A 24,321-nucleotide genomic window follows, 5' to 3' on the forward strand; every position below is an offset into this window, starting at 1 on the left:
AGCTGTGTTATTCCCCTCATATATCACTGTACCGTCCCCTCTCCTCTATATAATAATAATACCACACATCAGTGTGCCGGGAGCTGTGTTATTCCCCCTCATATATCACTGTACGGTCCCCTCTCCCCTATAAAATAATAATACCACATATCAGCGTGTGCCGGGAGCTGTATTATTCCCCCTCATATATCACTGTACTGTCCCCTCTCCCCTATATAATAATAATACCACATATCAGTGTGTGCCGGGAGCTGTGTTATTCCCCCTCATATATCACTGTACGGTCCCATGTCCCCTATATAATAATAATACCACATATCAGTGTGTGCCGGGAGCTGTGTTATTCCCCCTCATATATCACTGTACGGTCCCCTCTCCTCTATATAATAATAATACCACATATCAGTGTGCTGGGAGCTGTGTTATTCCTCCTCATATATCACTGTACGGTCCCCTCTCCCCTATATAATAATAATACCACATATCAGTGTGTGCCGGGAGCTGTGTTATTCCCCCTCATATATCACTGTACGGTCCCCTCTCCTCTATATAATAATAATACCACATATCAGCGTGTGCCGGGAGCTGTGTTATTCCCCTCATATATCACTGTACGGTCCCCTCTCCTCTATATAATAATAATACCACATATCAGTGTGCCGGGAGCTGTGTTATTCCCCCTCATATATCACTGTACGGTCCCCTCTCCCCTATATAATAATAATACCACATATCAGCGTGTGCCGGGAGCTGTGTTATTCCTCCTCATATATCACTGTACGGTCCCCTCTCCCCTATATAATAATACCACATATCAGAATGTGCCGGGAACTGTGTTATTCCCCCTCATATATCACTGTATGGTCCCCTCTCCCCTATATAATAATAATACCACATATCAGCGTGTGCCGGGAGCTGTGTTATTCCTCCTCATATATCACTGTACGGTCCCCTCTCCCCTATATAATAATAATACCACATATCAGAATGTGCCGGGAACTGTGTTATTCCCCCTCATATATCACTGTATGGTCCCCTCTTCTCTATATAATAATTATACCACATATCAGTGTGTGCCGGGAGCTGTGTTATTCCCCCTCATATATCACTGTACGGTCCCCTCTCCTCTATATAATAATAATACCACATATCAGTGTGTGCCGGGAGCTGTGTTATTCCCCCTCATATATCACTGTACGGTCCCCTCTCCTCTATATAATAATAATACCACATATCAGCGTGTGCCGGGAGCTGTGTTATTCCCCCTCATATAGCACTGTATGGTCCCCTCTCCTCTATATAATAATAATACCACATATCAGCGTGTGTCGGGAGCTGTGTTATTTCTCCTCATATATCACTGTACGGTCCCCTCTCCTCTATATAATAATAATACCACATATCAGCGTGTGTCGGGAGCTGTGTTATTCCTCCTCATATATCACTGTATGGTCCCCTCTCCTCTATATAATAATAATACCACATATCAGTGTGTGCTGGGAGCTGTGTTATTCCTCCTCATATATCACTGCACGGTCCCCTCTCCCCTATATAATAATAATACCACATATCAGCGTGTGCCGGGAGCTGTGTTATTCCTCCTCATATATCACTGTACGGTCCCCTCTCCCCTATATAATAATACCACATATCAGAATGTGCCGGGAACTGTGTTATTCCCCCTCATATATCACTGTATGGTCCCCTCTCCCCTATATAATAATAATACCACATATCAGCGTGTGCCGGGAGCTGTGTTATTCCTCCTCATATATCACTGTACGGTCCCCTCTCCCCTATATAATAATAATACCACATATCAGCGTGTGCCGGGAGCTGTGTTATTCCTCCTCATATATAACTGTACAGTCCCCTCTCCTCTATATAATAATAATACCACATATCAGTGTGTGCCGGGAGCTGTGTTATTCCTCCTCATATATCACTGTACGGTCCCCTCTCCCCTATATAATAATAATACCACATATCAGCGTGTGCCGGGAGCTGTGTTATTCCTCCTCATATATCACTGTACGGTCCCCTCTCCCCTATATAATAATATTACCACATATCAGTGTGTCCCGGGAGCTGTGTTATTCCCATCATATATCACTGTACGGTCCCCTCTCCCCTATATAATAATAATACCACATATCAGTGTGTGCCGGGAGCTGTGTTATTCCTCCTCATATATCACTGTACGGTCCACTCTCCTCTATATAATAATAATACCACATATCAGTGTGTGCCGGGAGCTGTGTTATTCCCCATCATATATCACTGTACGGTGCACTCTTCTCTATATAATAATAATACCACATATCAGCGTGTGCCGGGAGCTGTGTTAGTCCCCCTCATATATCACTGTACGGTCCCCTCTCCCCTATATAATAATAATACCACATATCAGCGTGTGCCGGGAGCTGTGTTATTCCCCCTCATATATCACTGTACGGTCCACTCTCCCCTATATAATAATACCACATATCAGCGTGTGCCGGGAGCTTTGTTATTCCCCCTCATATATCACTGTACGGTCCCCTCTCCTCTATATAATAATAATACACACAAATCAGCGTGTGCCGGGAGCTGTGTTATTCCCCCTCATATATCACTGTACGGTCCCCTCTCCTCTATATAATAATATTACCACATATCAGCGTGTGCCGGGAGCTGTGTTATTCCTCCTCATATATCACTGTACGGTCCGCTCTCCCCTATATAATAATAATACCACATATCAGCGTGTGCCGGGAGCTGTGTTATTCCTCCTCATATATCACTGTACGGCCCCTTCTCCCCTATATAATAATACCACATATCAGAATGTGCCGGGAACTGTGTTATTCCCCCTCATATATCACTGTATGGTCCCCTCTCCCCTATATAATAATAATACCACATATCAGCGTGTGCCGGGAGCTGTGTTATTCCTCCTCATATATCACTGTACGGTCCCCTCTCCCCTATATAATAATAATACCACATATCAGAATGTGCCGGGAACTGTGTTATTCCCCTCATATATCACTGTACGGTCCCCTCTCCCCTATATAATAATAATACCACATATCAGTGTGTGCCGGGAGCTGTGTTATTCCCCCTCATATATCACTGTATGGTCCCCTCTTCTCTATATAATAATAATACCACATATCAGTGTGTGCCGGGAGCTGTGTTATTCCCCCTCATATATCACTGTACGGTCCCCTCTCCTCTATATAATAATAATACCACATATCAGCGTGTGCCGGGAGCTGTGTTATTCCTCCTCATTTATCACTGTACGGTCCCCTCTCCCCTATATAATAATAATACCACATATCAGAATGTGCCGGGAACTGTGTTATTCCCCCTCATATATCACTGTATGGTCCCCTCTTCTCTATATAATAATAATACCACATATCAGTGTGTGCCGGGAGCTGTGTTATTCCCCCTCATATATCACTGTACGGTCACCTCTCCTCTATATAATAATAATACCACATATCAGCGTGTGTCGGGAGCTGTGTTATTCCCCCTCATATATCACTGTATGGTCCCCTCTTCTCTATATAATAATAATACCACATATCAGTGTGTGCCGGGAGCTGTGTTATTCCCCCTCATATATCACTGTACGGTCCCCTCTCCCCTATATAATAATAATACCACATATCAGCATGTGCCGGGAGCTGTGTTATTCCCCCTCATATATCACTGTACGGTCCCCTCTCCCCTATATAATAATAATACCACATATCAGTGTGCCGGGAGCTGTGTTATTCCCCCTCTTATATCACTGTACGGTCCCCTCTCCTCTATATAATAATAATACCACATATCAGTGTGTGCCGGGAGCTGTGTTATTCCCCCTCATATATCACTGTACGGTCCCCTCTCCTCTATATAATAATAATACCACATATCAGCGTGTGCCGGGAGCTGTGTTATTCCTCCTCATATATCACTGAATGGTCCCCTCTCCTCTATATAATAATAATACCACATATCAGCGTGTGTCGGGAGCTGTGTTATTCCTCCTCATATATCACTGTACGGTCCCCTCTCCTCTATATAATAATAATACCACATATCAGCGTGTGTCGGGAGCTGTGTTATTCCTCCTCATATATCACTGTACGGTCCCCTCTCCTCTATATAATAATAATACCACATATCAGTGTGTGCCGGGAGCTGTGTTATTCCTCCTCATATATCACTGTACGGTCCCCTCTCCCCTATATAATAATAATACCACATATCAGCGTGTGCCGGGAGCTGTGTTATTCCTCCTCATATATCACTGTACGGTCCCCTCTCCCCTATATAATAATAATACCACATATCAGCGTGTGCCGGGAGCTGTGTTATTCCTCCTCATATATCACTGTACGGTCCCCTCTCCCCTATATAATAATACCACATATCAGAATGTGCCGGGAACTGTGTTATTCCCCCTCATATATCACTGTATGGTCCCCTCTCCCCTATATAATAATAATACCACATATCAGCGTGTGCCGGGAGCAGTGTTATTCCCCCTCATATATCACTGTACGGTCCCCTCTCCTCTATATAATAATAATACACACATATCAGCGTGTGCCGGGAGCTGTGTTATTCCCCCTCATATATCACTGTACGGCCCCCTCTCCTCTATATAATAATAATACCACATATCAGCGTGTGCCGGGAGCTGTGTTATTCCTCCTCATATATCACTGTACGGTCCCCTCTCCCCTATATAATAATAATAGCACATATCAGCGTGTGCCGGGAGCTGTGTTATTCCTCCTCATATATCACTGTACGGTCCCCTCTCCCCTATATAATAATACCACATATCAGAATGTGCCGGGAACTGTGTTATTCCTCCTCATATATCACTGTACGGTCCCCTCTCTCCTATATAATAATAATACCACATATCAGCGTGTGCCGGGAGCTGTGTTATTCCTCCTCATATATCACTGTACGGTCCCCTCTCCCCTATATAATAATAATACCACATATCAGAATGTGCCGGGAACTGTGTTATTCCCCCTCATATATCACTGTAAGGTCCCCTCTCCTCTATATAATAATAATACCACATATCAGTGTGTGCCGGGAGCTGTGTTATTCCCCCTCATATATCACTGTACGGTCCCCTCTCCTCTATATAATAATAATACCACATATCAGTGTGTGCCGGGAGCTGTGTTATTCCCCCTCATATATCACTGTACGGTCCCCTCTCCTCTATATAATAATAATACCACATATCAGCGTGTGCCGGGAGCTGTGTTATTCCCCCTCATATATCACTGTACGGTCCCCTCTTCTCTATATAATAATAATACCACATATCAGTGTGTGCCGGGAGCTGTGTTATTCCCCCTCATATATCACTGTACGGTCCCCTCTCCTCTATATAATAATAATACCACATATCAGCGTGTGCCGGGAGCTGTGTTATTCCTCCTCATATATCACTGTACGGTCCCCTCTCCCCTATATAATAATAATACCACATATCAGAATGTGCCGGGAACTGTGTTATTCCCCCTCATATATCACTGTATGGTCCCCTCTTCTCTATATAATAATAATACCACATATCAGTGTGTGCCGGGAGCTGTGTTATTCCCCCTCATATATCACTGTACGGTCACCTCTCCTCTATATAATAATAATACCACATATCAGTGTGTGCCGGGAGCTGTGTTATTCCCCCTCATATATCACTGTACGGTCCCCTCTCCTCTATATAATAATAATACCACATATCAGCGGGTGCCGGGAGCTGTGTTATTCCCCCTCATATATCACTGTATGGTCCCCTCTTCTCTATATAATAATAATACCACATATCAGTGTGTGCCGGGAGCTGTGTTATTCCCCCTCATATATCACTGTACGGTCCCCTCTCCTCTATATAATAATAATACCACATATCAGCGTGTGCCGGGAGCTGTGTTATTCCTCCTCATATATCACTGTACGGTCCCCTCTCCCCTATATAATAATAATACCACATATCAGAATGTGCCGGGAACTGTGTTATTCCCCCTCATATATCACTGTATGGTCCCCTCTTCTCTATATAATAATAATACCACATATCAGTGTGTGCCGGGAGCTGTGTTATTCCCCCTCATATATCACTGTACGGTCACCTCTCCTCTATATAATAATAATACCACATATCAGCGTGTGTCGGGAGCTGTGTTATTCCCCCTCATATATCACTGTATGGTCCCCTCTTCTCTATATAATAATAATACCACATATCAGTGTGTGCCGGGAGCTGTGTTATTCCTCCTCATATATCACTGTACGGTCCCCTCTCCTCTATATAATAATAATACCACATATCAGTGTGTGCCGGGAGCTGTGTTATTCCTCCTCATATATCACTGTACGGTCCCCTCTCCCCTATATAATAATAATACCACATATCAGCGTGTGCCGGGAGCTGTGTTATTCCTCCTCATATATCACTGTACGGTCCCCTCTCCCCTATATAATAATACCACATTTCAGAATGTGCCGGGAACTGTGTTATTCCCCCTCATATATCACTGTATGGTCCCCTCTCCCCTATATAATAATACCACATATCAGCGTGTGCCGGGAGCTGTGTTATTCCCCCTCATATATCACTGTACGGTCCCCTCTCCTCTATATAATAATAATAATACACACATATCAGCGTGTGCCGGGAGCTGTGTTATTCCCCCTCATATATCACTGTACGGTCCCCTCTCCTCTATATAATAATAATACCACATATCAGCGTGTGCCGGGAGCTGTGTTATTCCTCCTCATATATCACTGTACGGTCCCCTCTCCCCTATATAATAATAATACCACATATCAGCGTGTGCCGGGAGCTGTGTTATTCCTCCTCATATATCACTGTACGGTCCCCTCTCCCCTATATAATAATAATACCACATATCAGCGTGTGCCGGGAGCTGTGTTATTCCTCCTCATATATCACTGTACGGTCCCCTCTCCCCTATATAATAATACCACATATCAGAATGTGCCGGGAACTGTGTTATTCCCCCTCATATATCACTGTACGGTCCCCTCTCCCCTATATAATAATAATACCACATATCAGCGTGTGCCGGGAGCTGTGTTATTCCTCCTCATATATCACTGTACGGTCCCCTCTCCCCTATATAATAATAATACCACATATCAGAATGTGCCGGGAACTGTGTTATTCCCCCTCATATATCACTGTATGGTCCCCTCTCCTCTATATAATAATAATACCACATATCAGTGTGTGCCGGGAGCTGTGTTATTCCCCCTCATATATCACTGTACGGTCCCCTCTCCTCTATATAATAATAATACCACATATCAGTGTGTGCCGGGAGCTGTGTTATTCCCCCTCATATATCACTGTACGGTCCCCTCTCCTCTATATAATAATAACACCACATATCAGCGTGTGCCGGGAGCTGTGTTATTCCCCCTCATATAGCACTGTATGGTCCCCTCTCCTCTATATAATAATAATACCACATATCAGCGTGTGTCGAGAGCTGTGTTATTCCTCCTCATATATCACTGTACGGTCCCCTCTCCTCTATATAATAATAATACCACATATCAGCGTGTGTCGGGAGCTGTGTTATTCCTCCTCATATATCACTGTACGGTCCCCTCTCCTCTATATAATAATAATACCACATATCAGTGTGTGCCGGGAGCTGTGTTATTCCTCCTTATATATCACTGTACGGTCCCCTCTCCCCTATATAATAATAATACCACATATCAGAATGTGCCGGAAACTGTGTTATTCCCCCTCATATTTCACTGTATGGTCCCCTCTCCTCTATATAATAATAATACCACATATCAGCGTGTGCCGGGAGCTGTGTTATTCCTCCTCATATATCACTGTATGCTCCCCTCTCCCCTATATAATAATAATACCACATATCAGTGTGTGCCGGGAGCTGTGTTATTCCTCCTCATATATCACTGTACGGTCCCCTCTCCCCTATATAATAATAAAACCACATATCAGTGTGTGCCGGGAGCTGTGTTATTCCCCCTCATATATCACTGTACGGTCCCCTCTCCCCTATAAAATTATAATACCACATATCAGCGTGTGCCGGGAGCTGTATTATTCCCCCTCATATATCACTGTACTGTCCCCTCTCCCCTATATAATAATAATACCACATATCAGTGTGTGCCAGGAGCTGTGTTATTCCCCCTCATATATCACTGTACGGTCCCCTCTCCCCTATATAATAATAATACCACATATCAGTGTGTGCCGGGAGCTGTGTTATTCCCCCTCATATATCACTGTACGGTCCCCTCTCCTCTATATAATAATAATACCACATATCAGTGTGCTGGGAGCTGTGTTATTCCTCCTCATATATCACTGTACGGTCCCCTCTCCCCTATATAATAATAATACCACATATCAGTGTGTGCCGGGAGCTGTGTTATTCCCCCTCATATATCACTGTACGGTCCCCTCTCCTCTATATAATAATAATACCACATATCAGTGTGCTGGGAGCTGTGTTATTCCCCTCAGATATCACTGTACGGTCCCCTCTCTTCTATATAATAATAATACCACATATCAGTGTTTGCCGGGAGCTGTGTTATTCCTCCTCATATATCACTGTACGGTCCCCTCTCTTCTATATAATAATAATACCACATATCAGCATGTGCCGGGAGCTGTGTTATTCCTCCTCATATATCACTGTATGGTCCCCTCTCTCCTATATAATAATAATACCACATATCAGTGTGTGCCGGGAGCTGTGTTATTCCCCCTCATATATCACTGTACGGTCCCCTCTCCCCTATATAATAATACCACATATCAGAATGTGCCGGGAACTGTGTTATTCCCCCTCATATATCACTGTATGGTCCCCTCTCCCCTATATAATAATAATACCACATATCAGCGTGTGCCGGGAGCTGTGTTATTCCCCTCATATATCACTGTACGGTCCCCTCTCCTCTATATAATAATAATACCACATATCAGTGTGCCGGGAGCTGTGTTATTCCCCCTCATATATCACTGTACGGTCCCCTCTCCCCTATATAATAATAATACCACATATCAGCGTGTGCCGGGAGCTGTGTTATTCCTCCTCATATATCACTGTACGGTCCCCTCTCCCCTATATAATAATACCACATATCAGAATGTGCCGGGAACTGTGTTATTCCCCCTCATATATCACTGTATGGTCCCCTCTCCCCTATATAATAATAATACCACATATCAGCGTGTGCCGGGAGCTGTGTTATTCCTCCTCATATATCACTGTACGGTCCCCTCTCCCCTATATAATAATAATACCACATATCAGAATGTGCCGGGAACTGTGTTATTCCCCCTCATATATCACTGTATGGTCCCCTCTTCTCTATATAATAATTCTACCACATATCAGTGTGTGCCGGGAGCTGTGTTATTCCCCCTCATATATCACTGTACGGTCCCCTCTCCTCTATATAATAATAATACCACATATCAGCGTGTGCCGGGAGCTGTGTTATTCCCCCTCATATAGAACTGTATGGTCCCCTCTCCTCTATATAATAATAATACCACATATCAGCGTGTGTCGGGAGCTGTGTTATTCCTCCTCATATATCACTGTACGGTCCCCTCTCCTCTATATAATAATAATACCACATATCAGCGTGTGTCGGGAGCTGTGTTATTCCTCCTCATATATCACTGTATGGTCCCCTCTCCTCTATATAATAATAATACCACATATCAGTGTGTGCTGGGAGCTGTGTTATTCCTCCTCATATATCACTGCACGGTCCCCTCTCCCCTATATAATAATAATACCACATATCAGCGTGTGCCGGGAGCTGTGTTATTCCTCCTCATATATCACTGTACGGTCCCCTCTCCCCTATATAATAATAAAACCACATATCAGCGTGTGCCGGGAGCTGTGTTATTCCTCCTCATATATCACTGTACGGTCCCCTCTCCCCTATATAATAATACCACATATCAGAATGTGCCGGGAACTGTGTTATTCCCCCTCATATATCACTGTATGGTCCCCTCTCCCCTATATAATAATAATACCACATATCAGCGTGTGCCGGGAGCTGTGTTATTCCCCCTCATATATCACTGTACGGTCCCCTCTCCTCTATATAATAATAATACACACATATCAGCGTGTGCCGGGAGCTGTGTTATTCCCCCTCATATATCACTGTACGGTCCCCTCTCCTCTATATAATAATAATACCACATATCAGCGTGTGCCGGGAGCTGTGTTATTCCTTCTCATATATCACTGTACGGTCCCCTCTCCCCTATATAATAATAATACCACATATCAGCGTGTGCCAGGAGCTGTGTTATTCCTCCTCATATATCACTGTACGGTCCCCTCTCCCCTATATAATAATATCACATATCAGAATGTGCCGGGAACTGTGTTAATCCCCCTCATATATCACTGTACGGTCCCCTCTCCCCTATATAATAATAATACCACATATCAGCGTGTGCCGGGAGCTGTGTTATTCCTCCTCATATATCACTGTACGGTCCCCTCTCCCCTATATAATAATAATACCACATATCAGAATGTGCCGGGAACTGTGTTATTCCCCCTTATATATCACTGTATGGTCCCCTCTCCTCTATATAATAATAATACCACATATCAGTGTGTGCCGGGAGCTGTGTTATTCCCCCTCATATATCACTGTACGGTCCCCTCTCCTCTATATAATAAGATTTTACTTACCGATAAATCTATTTCTCGTAGTCCGTAGTGGATGCTGGGACTCCGTAAGGACCATGGGGGATAGCGGCTCCGCAGGAGACAGGGCACAAAATAAAAGCTTGAGATATCAGGTGGTGTGCACTGGCTCCTACCCCTATGACCCTCCTCCAAGCCAGTTAGGATACTGTGCCCGGACGAGCGTACATAATAAGGAAGGATATTGAATCCCGGGTAAGACTCATACCAGCCACACCAATCACACCGTACAACTCGTGATCTGAACCCAGTTAACAGTATGATAAATTTAAAGGAGCCTCTGAAAAGATGGCTCAACAATAATAACCCGAATTTTTTGTAACAATAACTATATACAAGTATTGCAGACAATCCGCACTAGGGATGGGCGCCCAGCATCCACTACGGACTACGAGAAATAGATTTATCGGTAAGTAAAATCTTATTTTCTCTAACGTCCTAAGTGGATGCTGGGACTCCGTAAGGACCATGGGGATTATACCAAAGCTCCCAAACGGGCGGGAGAGTGCGGATGACTCTGCAGCACCGAATGAGAGAACTCCAGGTCCTCCTCAGCCAGGGTATCAAATTTGTAGAATTTAGCAAACGTGTTTGCCCCTGACCAAGTAGCTGCTCGGCAAAGTTGTAAAGCCGAGACCCCTCGGGCAGCCGCCCAAGATGAGCCCACTTTCCTTGTGGAATGGGCTTTTACTGATTTTGGCTGTGGCAATCCTGCCACGGAATGTGCAAGCTGAATTGTACTACAAATCCAACGAGCAATCGTCTGCTTTGAAGCAGGAGCACCCAGCTTGTTGGGTGCATACAGGATAAACAGCGAGTCAGTTTTCCTGACTCCAGCCGTCCTGGAAACATATATTTTCAAGGCCCTGACAACGTCCAGCAACTTAGAGTCCTCTAAGTCCCTAGTAGCCGCAGGTACCACAATAGGTTGGTTCATGTGAAATGCAGAAACCACCTTAGGTAGAAATTGAGGACGAGTCCTCAATTCCGCCCTGTCAGAATGAAAATTTAGGTAAGGGCTTTTACATGATAAAGCCGCCAATTCTGACACACGCCTAGCTGAAGCCAAGGCCAACAGCATCGACACCTTCCACGTGAGATATTTTAAATCTACCGTAGACAATGGTTCAAACCAGTGTGATTTTAGAAATCTCAACACAACATTGAGATCCCAAGGTGCCACTGGAGGCACAAAAGGAGGCTGTATGTGCAGCACCCCTTTCACAAATGTCTGAACTTCAGGTACTGAAGCCAGTTCTTTCTGGAAGAATATCAACAGGGCCGAAATTTGAACCTTAATGGACCCTAATTTTAGGCCCATAGACAGTCCTGTTTGCAGGAAATGCAAGAAACGACCCAGTTGAAATTCCTGTGTAGGGGCCTTCTTGGCCTCACACCACGCAACATATTTACGCCAAATGCGGTGATAATGTTTTGCGGTTACTTCCTTTCTGGCTTTTACCAGAGTAGGGATGACTTCTTCTGGAATGCCCTTGTCCTTCAGGATCCGGCGTTCAACCGCCATGCCGTCAAACGCAGCCGCGGTAAGTCTTGGAACAGACAAGGCCCCTGCAGTAGCAGGTCCTGTCTTAGAGGTAGAGGCCACGGTTCGTCCGTGAGCATCTCTTGAAGTTCCGGGTACCAAGACCTTCTTGGCCAATCCGGAACCACGAGTATAGTTCTTACTCCTCTCCTTCTTATGATTCTCAATACTTTCGGTATGAGGGGCAGAGGAGGGAATACATACACTGACTGGTACACCCACGGCGTTACCAGAGCGTCCACTGCTATTGCCTGAGGGTCCCTTGACCTGGCGCAATATCTGTCCAGTTTTTTGTTTAGACGTGACGCCATCATGTCCACCTTTGGTCTTTCCCAACGGTTTACAATTTGGTGGAAGACTTCTGGGTGAAGTCCCCACTCTCCCGGGTGAAGGTCGTGTCTGCTGAGGAAGTCTGCTTCCCAGTTGTCCACTCCCGGAATGAACACTGCTGACAGTGCTATCACATGATTTTCCGCCCAGCGAAGAATCCTTGCAGTTTCTGCCATTGCCCTCCTGCTTCTCGTGCCGCCCTGTCTGTTTATGTGGGCGACTGACGTGATGTTGTCCGACTGGATCAACACCGCCTGACCCTGAAGCAGAGGTTTTGCTTGAATTAAGGCATTGTAAATGGCCCTTAGTTCTAGAATGTTTATATGAAGAGATGTTTCCATGCTTGACCACAAGCCCTGGAAATTCCTTCCCTGTGTGACTGCTCCCCAGCCTCTCAGGCTGGCATCCGTGGTTACCAGGATCCAATCCTGAATGCCAAATCTGCGGCCCTCTAGTAGATGAGCCCTCTGAAGCCACCACAGGAGAGACACCCTTGTCCTTGGCGACAGGGTTATCCGTTGATGCATCTGAAGATGCGATCCGGACCATTTTCCCAGTAGATCCCACTGAAAAGTTCTTGCATGGAATCTTCCGAATGGAATCGCTTCGTAAGAAGCCACCATTTTTCCCAGGACCCTTGTGCACTGATGCACTGAGACCTGTCCTGGTTTTAGGAGGTTCCTGACTAGCTCGGATAACTCCCTGGCCTTCTCCTCCGGGAGAAACACCTTCTTCTGGACTGTGTCCAGAATCATTCCTAAGAACAGTAGACGTGTCGTTGGAATCAGCTGCGATTTTGGAATATTTAGAATCCATCCGTGCTGACTTAGCACTACCTGAGATAGTGCCACTCCGACTTCTAACTGTTCCTTGGTTCTTGCCCTTATCAGGAGATCGTCCAAGTAAGGGATAATTAAGATGCCTTTTCTTCGTAGAAGAATCATCATTTCGGCCATTACCTTGGTAAAGACCCGAGGCGCCGTGGACAATCCAAACGGCAGCGTCTGAAACTGATAATGACAGTTTTGTACTACAAACCTGAGGTACCCTTGGTGAGAAGGATATATTGGGACGTGGAGATAAGCATCCTTGATGTCCAGCGACACCATATAGTCCCCCTCTTCCAGGTTCGCTATCACCGCTCTGAGTGACTCCATCTTGAATTTGAACCTTTTTATGTAAGTGTTCAAAGATTTTAGATTTAATATTGGTCTCACCGAGCCGTCCGGCTTCGGTACCACAAATAGTGTGGAATAATACCCCTTCCCCTGTTGTAAGAGGGGTACCTTGATTATCACCTGCTGGGAGTACAGCTTGTGAATGGCTTCCAGAACTGCCTCCCTGTCGGAGGGAGACTTTGGTAAAGCAGACTTCAGGAACCGATGAGGAGGAAAACGCCTCGAATTCCAGTTTGTACCCCTGTGATACTACCTGTAGAATCCAGGGATCCACTTGCGAGTGAGCCCACTGCGCTTTGAAATTCTTGAGACGGGCCCCCACCGTGTCTGAGTCTGCTTGTAAAGCCCCAGCGTCATGCTGAAGACTTGGCAGAAGCAGGGGAGGGCTTCTGCTCCTGGGAAGCGGCTGCATGGTGCTGCCTTTTTCCTCTTCCTCTGCCCTTGGGCAGAAAAGAGTGGCCTTTTGCTCGCTTGTACTTATGGGAACGAAAGGACTGAGTTTGAAAAGACTGTGTCTTTTTCTGTTGATGTGAAGTAACCTGGGGTAAAAAGGTGGATTTTCCAGCCGTTGCCGTGGCCACCAGGTCTGTTAGACCAGCCCCAAATAACTCCTCCCCCTTATACGGCAATACTTCCATGTGCCGTTTGGAATCTGCGTCCCCTGACCACTGTCTGGTCCATAATGCTCTTCTGGCAGAGATGGACATTGCGCTTACTCTTGATGCCAGGGTACAAATATCCCTCTGCGCATCACGCATATATAGCAATGCATCCTTTAAATGTTCTATAGTTAACAGAATATTGTCCCTATCCAGGGTATCAATATTCTCAGTCAGGGAATCCGCCCATGCGACTCCAGCACTGCACATCTAGGCTGATGCGATTGCTGGTCGCAGTATAACACCAGTATGTGTGTATATACTTTTCAGGATATTTTCCAGCCTCCTATCAGCTGGTTCTTTGAGGGTGGCCGTATCAGGGGACGGTAACGCTACTTGTTTAGATAAACGTGTGAGCGCCTTATCTACCCTAGGGGGTGTTTCCCACCGTGCCCTAACCTCTGGCGGGAAAGGGTATAGTGCTAATAACTTATTAGAAATTAGCTGTTTTTTATCGGGGGAAACCCACGCTTTATCACACACCTCATTTATTTCCTCAGACTCAGGAAAAACTATTGGCAGTTTTTTCACACCCCACATAATACCCGCCTTTGAGGTATTTGTAGTGTCAGAAAGGTTCAATGCCTCTTTCATTGCCGTGATCATGTAACGTGTGGCCCTACTGGACATTACGTTTGTCTCGTCACCGTCGACACTAGATTCAGTATCTGTATCTGGATCCGTGTCGACCCACTGAGGTAGCGGCCGTTTTAGGGCCCCTGAGGGTGTCTGAGACGCCTGAACAGGCACTAATTGATTTGCCGGCTTTCTCATGTCGTCAACAGTTTTTTGTAAATTGCTGACATTATCACTTAATTGCTTAAACACAATCATCCAGTCAGGTGTCGACTCCCTAGGGGGTGACATCACTAACACAGGCAACTGCTCCGCCTCCACCTCATTTTCCTCCTCATACATGTCGACACACGCGTACCGACACACAGCACACACACCGGGAATGCTCTGATAGAGGACAGGACCCCACTTAGCCCTTTGGAGAGACAGAGGGAGAGTCTGCCAGCACACACCCAGCGCTATATATATACAGGGATAACCTTATATAAGTGTTAATCCCTTATAGCTGCTGTTAATCTAGTTATTTGCTGCCAAAATGCCCCCCCTTCTCTTTTTTACCCTGAATCAGATGCAGTACTGCAGGGGAGAATCAGGGAGCCGTCCTTCCAGCGGAGCTGTGAGGGAATAATGGCGCCAGTGTGCTGAGGAGATAGGCCCCGCCCCTTCACGACGTCCTTAACTCCCGCTTTTTTGTGTAAAATGGCAGGGGAAAAAATACATCCATATAGCCCTGGAGCTATATGTGATGTATTCCTTTTGCCAGCTAAGGTATATGTGTGTTATATTGCGTCTCAGGGCGCTCCCCCCCAGCGCCCTGCACCCTCAGTGACCGGAGTGTGAAGTGTGCTGAGAGCAATGGCGCACAGCTGCGGTGCTGTGCGCTACCTTAGTCTTGAAGACAGGATGTCTTCTGCCGCCGCTTTCACCGGACCTTCGTCTCTTCTGGCTCTGTAAGGGGGACGGCGGCGCGGCTCCGGTGACCCATCCAGGCTGAACCTGTGATCGTCCCTCTGGAGCTAACGTCCAGTAGCCTAAGAAGCCCAATCCACTCTGCACTCAGGTGAGTTCGCTTCTTCTCCCCTTAGTCCCACGATGCAGTGAGCCTGTTGCCAGCAGGACTCACTGAAAATAAAAAAACCTAACTAAACTTTTATTCTAAGCAGCTCTGGAGAGCTACCTAGTTTGCACCCTTCTCGGCCGGGCACAAAAATCTAACTGACTTGGAGGAGGGTCATAGGGGGAGGAGCCAGGGCACACCACCTGATATCTCAAGCTTTTATTTTGTGCCCTGTCTCCTGCGGAGCCGCTATCCCCCATGGTCCTTACGGAGTCCCAGCATCCACTTAGGACGTTAGAGAAAATAATAATACCACATATCAGTGTGTGCCGGGAGCTGTGTTATTCCCCCTCATATATCACTGTACGGTCCCCTCTCCTCTATATAATAATAATACCACATATCAGCGTGTGCCGGGAGCTGTGTTATTCCCCCTCATATAGCACTGTATGGTCCCCTCTCCTCTATATAATAATAATACCACATATCAGCGTGTGTCGGGAGCTGTGTTATTCCTCCTCATATATCACTGTACGGTCCCCTCTCCTCTATATAATAATAATACCTCATTTCAGCGTGTGTCGGGAGCTGTGTTATTCCTCCTCATATATCACTGTACGGTCCCCTCTCCTCTATATAATAATAATACCACATATCAGTGTGTGCCGGGAGCTGTGTTATTCCTCCTCATATATCACTGTATGGTCCCCTCTCCCCTATATAATAATAATACCACATATCAGAATGTGCCGGGAACTGTGTTATTCCCCCTCATATATCACTGTATGGTCCCCTCTCCCCTATATAATAATAATACCACATATCAGTGTGTGCCGGGAGCTGTGTTATTCCCCCTCATATATCACTGTACGGTCCCCTCTCCTCTATATAATAATAATACCACATATCAGTGTGTGCCGGGAGCTGTGTTATTCCCCCTCATATATCACTGTACGGTCCCCTCTCCTCTATATAATAATAATACCACATATCAGCGTGTGCCGGGAGCTGTGTTATTCCTCCTCATATATCACTGTATGCTCCCCTCTCCCCTATATAATAATAATACCACATATCAGTGTGTGCCGGGAGCTGTGTTATTCCTCCTCATATATCACTGTACGGTCTCCTCTCCCCTATATAATAATAAAACCACATATCAGTGTGTGCCGGGAGCTGTGTTATTCCCCTCATATATCACTGTACGGTCCCCTCTCCTCTATATAATAATAATACCAAATATCAGTGTGCCGGGAGCTGTGTTATTCCTCCTCATATATCACTGTACGGTCCCCTCTCCCCTATATAATAATAATACCACATATCAGTGTGTGCCGGGAGCTGTGTTATTCCCCTCATATATCACTGTACCGTCCCCTCTCCTCTATATAAAAATAATACCACACATCAGTGTGCCGGGAGCTGTGTTATTCCCCCTCATATATCACTGTACGGTCCCCTCTCCCCTATATAATAATAATACCACATATCAGCGTGTGCCGGGAGCTGTATTATTCCCCCTCATATATCACTGTACTGTCCCCTCTCCCCTATATAATAATAATACCACATATCAGTGTGTGCCGGGAGCTGTGTTATTCCCCCTCATATATTACTGTACGGTCCCCTCTCCCCTATAAAATAATAATACCACATATCAGTGTGTGCCGGGAGCTGTGTTATTCCCCCTCATATATCACTGTACGGTCCCCTCTCCTCTATATAATAATAATACCACATATCAGTGTGAGCTGGGAGCTGTGTTATTCCTCCTCATATATCACTGTACGGTCCCCTCTCCCCTATATAATAATAATACCACATATCAGTGTGTGCCGGGAGCTGTGTTATTCCCCCTCATATATCACTGTACGGTCCCCTCTCCTCTATATAATAATAATACCACATATCAGTGTGCTGGGAGCTGTGTTATTCCTCCTCATATATCACTGTACGGTCCCCTCTCCCCTATATAATAATAATACCACATATCAGTGTGTGCCGGGAGCTGTGTTATTCCCCCTCATATATCACTGTACGGTCCCCTCTCCTCTATATAATAATAATACCACATATTAGTGTGTGCCGGGAGCTGTGTTATTCCCCTCATATATCACTGTACGGTCCCCTCTCCTCTATATAATAATAATAATACCACATATCAGCGTGTGCCGGGAGCTGTGTTATTCCCCTCATATATCACTGTACGGTCCCCTCTCCTCTATATAATAATAATAATACCACATATCAGCGTGTGCCGGGAGCTGTGTTATTCCCCTCATATATCACTGTACGGTCCCCTCTCCTCTATATAATAATAATACCACATATCAGCATGAGCCGGGAGCTGTGTTATTCCCCCTCATATATCACTGTACGGTCCCCTCTCCCCTATATAATAATAATACCACATATCAGAGTGTGCCGGGAGCTGTGTTATTCCTCCTCATATATCACTGTATGGTCCCCTCTCTCCTATATAATAATAATACCACATATCAGTGTGTGCCGGGAGCTGTGTTATTCCCCCTCATATATCACTGTACGGTCCCCTCTCCTCTATATAATAATAATACCACATATCAGCGTGTGCCGGGAGCTGTGTTATTCCCCCTCATATATCACTGTACGGTCCCCTCTCCTCTATATAATAATAATAATAATACCACATATCAGCGTGTGCCGGGAGCTGTGTTATTCCCCTCATATATCACTGTACGGTCCCCTCTCCTCTATATAATAATAATACCACATATCAGTGTGCCGGGAGCTGTGTTATTCCCCCTCATATATCACTGTACGGTCCTCTCCCCTATATAAGAATAATACCACATATCAGTGTGTGCCGGGAGCTGTGTTATTCCTCCTCATATATCACTGTACAGTCCCCTCTCCCCTATATAATAATAATACCACATATCAGTGTGTGCCGGGAGCTGTGTTATTCCCCTCAGATATCACTGTACGGTCCCCTCTCCTCTATATAATAATAATACCACATATCAGTGTGTGCCGGGAGCTGTGTTATTCCTCCTCATATATCACTGTACGGTCCCCTCTCCTCTATATAATAATAATACCACATATCAGAGTGTGCCGGGAACTGTGTTATTCCCCCTCATATATCACTGTACGGTCCCCTCTCCCCTATATAATAATAATACCACATATCAGTGTGTGCCGGGAGCTGTGTTATTCCTCCTCATATATCACTGTATGGTCCCCTCTCCCCTATATAATAATAATACCACATATCAGCGTGTGCTGGGAGCTGTGTTATTCCTACTCATATATCACTGTACGGTCCCCTCTCCCCTATATAATAATAATACCACATATCAGCGTGTGCCGGGAGCTGTGTTATTCCCCCTCATATATCACTGTACGGTACCCTCTCCCCTATATAATAATAATACCACATATCAGCGTGTGCCGGGAGCTGTGTTATTCCCCCTCATATATCACTGTACGGTCCCCTCTCCCCTATATAATAATAATACCACATATCAGTGTGTGCCGGGAGCTGTGTTATTCCCCCTCATATATCACTGTACGGTCCCCTCTCCCCTATATAATAATAATACCACATATCAGCGTGTGCCGGGAGCTGTGTTATTCCCCCTCATATATCACTGTACGGTCCCCTCTCCCCTATATAATAATAATACCACATATCAGCGTGTGCCGGGAGCTGTGTTATTCCCCCTCATATATCACTGTACGGTCCCCTCTCCCCTATATAATAATAATAATACCACATATCAGTGTGTGCCGGGAGCTGTGTTATTCCCCCTCATATATCACTGTACGGTCCCCTCTCCCCTATATAATAATAATACCACATATCAGCGTGTGCCGGGAGCTGTGTTATTCCCCCTCATATATCACTGTACGGTCCCCTCTCCTCTATATAATAATAATACCACATATCAGTGTGTGCCGGGAGCTGTGTTATTCCTACTCATATATCACTGTACGGTCCCCTCTCCTCTATATAATAATAATACCACATATCAGAGTGTGCCGGGAGCTGTGTTATTCCTCCTCATATATAACTGTATGGTCCCCTCTCCCCTATATAATAATAATACCACATATCAGCGTGTGCTGGGAGCTGTGTTATTCCTCCTCATATATCACTGTACGGTCCCCTCTCCCCTATATAATAATAATACCACATATCAGCGTGTGCCGGGAGCTGTGTTATTCCCCCTCATATATCACTGTACGGTCCCCTCTCCCCTATATAATAATAATACCACATATCAGCGTGTGCCAGGAGCTGTGTTATTCCCCCTCATATATCACTGTACGGTCCCCTCTCCCCTATATAATAATAATACCACATATCAGCGTGTGCCGGGAGCTGTGTTATTCCCCCTCATATATCACTGTACGGTCCCCTCTCCCCTATATAATAATAATACCACATATCAGCGTGTGCCGGGAGCTGTGTTATTCCCCCTCATATATCACTGTACGGTCCCCTCTCCCCTATATAATAATAATACCACATATCAGCGTGTGCCGGGAGCTGTGTTATTCCCCCTCATATATCACTGTACGGTCCCCTCTCCCCTATATAATAATAATACCACATATCAGCGTGTGCCGGGAGCTGTGTTATTCCCCCTCATATATCACTGTACGGTCCCCTCTCCCCTATATAATAATAATACCACATATCAGCGTGTGCCGGGAGCTGTGTTATTCCCCCTCATATATCACTGTATGGTCCGCTCTCCCCTATATAATAATAATACCACATATCAGCGTGTGCCGGGAGCTGTGTTATTCCCCTCATATATCACTGTACGGTCCCCTCTCCCCTATATAATAATAATACCACATATCAGCGTGTGCCGGGAGCTGTGTTATTCCCCCTCATATATCACTGTACGGTCCCTTCTCCCCTATATAATGATAATACCACATATCAGTGTGTGCCGGGAGCTGTGTTATTCCCCCTCATATATCACTGTACGGTCCCTTCTCCCCTATATAATGATAATACCACATATCAGTGTGTGCCGGGAGCTGTGTAATTACTCCTCATATATCACTGTACGGTCCTCTCCTCTATATAATAATAATACCACATATCAGCGTGTGCCGGGAGCTGTGTTATTCCCCCTCATATATCACTGTACGGTCCCCTCTCCTCTATATAATAATAATACCACATATCAGTGTGTGCCGGGAGCTGTGTTATTCCTCCTCATATATCACTGTACGTCCCCTCTCCCCTATATAATAATAATACCACATATCAGCGTGTGCCAGGAGCTGTGTTATTCCCCCTCATATATCACTGTACGGTCCCCTCTCCCCTATATAATAATAATACCACATATCAGTGTGTGCCGGGAGCTGTGTTATTCCCCTCATATATCACTGTACAGTCCCCTCTCTCCTATAAAATAATAATACCACATATCAGTGTGTGCCGGGAGCTGTGTTATTCCCCTCATATATCACTGTACGGTCCCCTCTCCCCTATATAATAATAATACCACATATCAGCGTGTGCCGGGAGCTGTGTTATTCCCCCTCATATATCACTGTACGGTACCCTCTCCCCTATATAATAATAATACCACATATCAGCGTGTGCCGGGAGCTGTGTTATTCCCCCTCATATATCACTGTACGGTCCCCTCTCCCCTATATAATAATAATACCACATATCAGCGTGTGCCGGGAGCTGTGTTATTCCCCCTCATATATCACTGTACGGTCCCCTCTCCCCTATATAATAATAATACCACATATCAGTGTGTGCCGGGAGCAGTGTTATTCCCCCTCATATATCACTGTACGGTCCCCTCTCCCCTATATAATAATAATACCACATATCAGTGTGTGACGGGAGCTGTGTTATTCCCCCTCATATATCACTGTACGGTCCCCTCTCCCCTATATAATAATAATACCACATATCAGCGTGTGCCGGGAGCTGTGTTATTCCCCCTCATATATCACTGTATGGTCCCCTCTCCTCTATATAATAATAATACCACATATCAGTGTGCCGGGAGCTGTGTTATTCCCCTCATATATCACTGTACGGTCCCCTCTCCCCTATATAATAATAATACCACATATCAGTGTGTGCCGGGAGCTGTGTTATTCCCCCTCATATATCACTGTACGGTCCCCTCTCTCCTATATAATAATAATACCACATATCAGTGTGTGCCGGGAGCTGTGTTATTCCCCCTCATATATCACTGTACGGTCCCCTCTCCTCTATATAATAATAATACCACATATCAGTGTGTGCCGGGAGCTGTGTTATTCCTCCTCATATATCACTGTACGGTCCCCTCTCCTCTATATAATAATAATACCACATATCAGAGTGTGCCGGGAACTGTGTTATTCCCCCTCATATATCACTGTACGGTCCCCTCTCCCCTATATAATAATAATACCACATATCAGTGTGTGCCGGGAGCTGTGTTATTCCTCCTCATATATCACTGTATGGCCCCTCTCCCCTATATAATAATAATACCACATATCAGCGTGTGCTGGGAGCTGTGTTATTCCTCCTCATATATCACTGTACGGTCCCCTCTCCCCTATATAATAATAATACCACATATCAGCGTGTGCCGGGAGCTGTGTTATTCCCCCTCATATATCACTGTACGGTCCCCTCTCCCTATATAATAATAATACCACATATCAGTGTGTGCCGGGAGCTGTGTTATTCCCCCTCATATATCACTGTACGGTCCCCTCTCCCCTATATAATAATAATACCACATATCAGTGTGTGCCGGGAGCTGTGTTATTCCCCCTCATATATCACTGTACGGTCCCCTCTCCCCTATATAATAATAATACCACATATCAGCGTGTGCCGGGAGCTGTGTTATTCCCCCTCATATATCACTGTATGGTCCCCTCTCCTCTATATAATAATAATACCACATATCAGTGTGCCGGGAGCTGTGTTATTCCCCTCATATATCACTGTACGGTCCCCTCTCCCCTATATAATAATAATACCACATATCAGTGTGTGCCGGGAGCTGTGTTATTCCCCCTCATATATCACTGTACGGTCCCCTCTCTCCTATATAATAATAATACCACATATCAGTGTGTGCCGGGAGCTGTGTTATTCCCCCTCATATATCACTGTACGGTCCCCTCTCCTCTATATAATAATAATACCACATATCAGTGTGTGCCGGGAGCTGTGTTATTCCTCCTCATATATCACTGTACGGTCCCCTCTCCTCTATATAATAATAATACCACATATCAGAGTGTGCCGGGAACTGTGTTATTCCCCCTCATATATCACTGTACGGTCCCCTCTCCCCTATATAATAATAATACCACATATCAGTGTGTGCCGGGAGCTGTGTTATTCCTCCTCATATATCACTGTATGGCCCCTCTCCCCTATATAATAATAATACCACATATCAGCGTGTGCTGGGAGCTGTGTTATTCCTCCTCATATATCACTGTACGGTCCCCTCTCCCGTATATAATAATAATACCACATATCAGCGTGTGCCGGGAGCTGTGTTATTCCCCCTCATATATCACTGTACGGTCCCCTCTCCCCTATATAATAATAATACCACATATCAGCGTGTGCCGGGAGCTGTGTTATTCCCCCTCATATATCACTGTACGGTCCCCTCTCCCCTATATAATAATAATACCACATATCAGCGTGTGCCGGGAGCTGTGTTATTCCCCCTCATATATCACTGTACGGTCCCCTCTCCCCTATATAATAATAATACCACATATCAGCGTGTGCCGGGAGCTGTGTTATTCCCCCTCATATATCACTGTACGGTCCCCTCTCCCCTATATAATAATAATACCACATATCAGCGTGTGCCGGGAGCTGTGTTATTCCCCCTCATATATCACTGTACGGTCCCCTCTCCCCTATATAATAATAATACCACATATCAGCGTGTGCCGGGAGCTGTGTTATTCCCCCTCATATATCACTGTACGGTCCCCTCTCCCCTATATAATAATAATACCACATATCAGTGTGTGCCGGGAGCTGTGTTATTCCCCCTCATATATCACTGTATGGTCCCCTCTCCCCTATATAATAATAATACCACATATCAGCGTGTGCCGGTAGCTGTGTTATTCCCCCTCATATATCACTGTATGGTCCCCTCTCCTCTATATAATAATAATACCA

The 24,321-nt window shown here is 45.2% G+C and overlaps 1 protein-coding gene across 1 annotated transcript in view; it reads right to left on the bottom strand.

Annotated features, from left to right (window-relative positions):
• Positions 1–24,321, bottom strand: part of LOC134983590 (zinc finger protein 260-like) — a 221,730-nt gene that overhangs the window by 37,837 nt on the left and 159,572 nt on the right. The gene's annotated exons all lie outside the window — the stretch shown is intronic.

This window comes from Pseudophryne corroboree, assembly GCF_028390025.1.
Source record: "Pseudophryne corroboree isolate aPseCor3 chromosome 3 unlocalized genomic scaffold, aPseCor3.hap2 SUPER_3_unloc_19, whole genome shotgun sequence".
NCBI classification, from domain to species: domain Eukaryota; kingdom Metazoa; phylum Chordata; class Amphibia; order Anura; family Myobatrachidae; genus Pseudophryne; species Pseudophryne corroboree.